Genomic DNA, 353 nt, shown 5'->3' with positions numbered 1-353 from the left:
GTGTGTGTGTGTGTGTGTGTGTGTGTGTGTGAGTGTGTGTGTGAGTCTGTGTGTGTGTGTGTGAGAGTGTGTGTGTGAGTCTGTGTGTGTGTGAGTGAGAGTGTGTCCTCCTCCAACACCAGAGAAAGACACACCCAGTGTTCAGCAGCTAAATTCAAGAGTCTGGTCAAAGGTCGTGAAGCGACATGTTTTGGATTCAGTGAAATGTTGCAGCTTATCTGATGATTACACAGACCTGCCTCTACTCACCTGTTACTATAGGAACACACCTGACACACAGACCCGCCTCTACTCACCTGTGACTATAGGAACACACCTGACACACAGACCTGCCTCTACACACCTGTGACTAT

Source organism: Seriola lalandi, unplaced genomic scaffold (genome assembly GCF_002814215.2).
Source record: "Seriola lalandi dorsalis isolate HSWRI2012SDOR001 ecotype SW California unplaced genomic scaffold, Sedor1 jcf7180002054947, whole genome shotgun sequence".
In the NCBI taxonomy this organism is placed as follows: domain Eukaryota; kingdom Metazoa; phylum Chordata; class Actinopteri; order Carangiformes; family Carangidae; genus Seriola; species Seriola lalandi.
Note: the sequence above shows the minus strand (reverse complement) of the source record.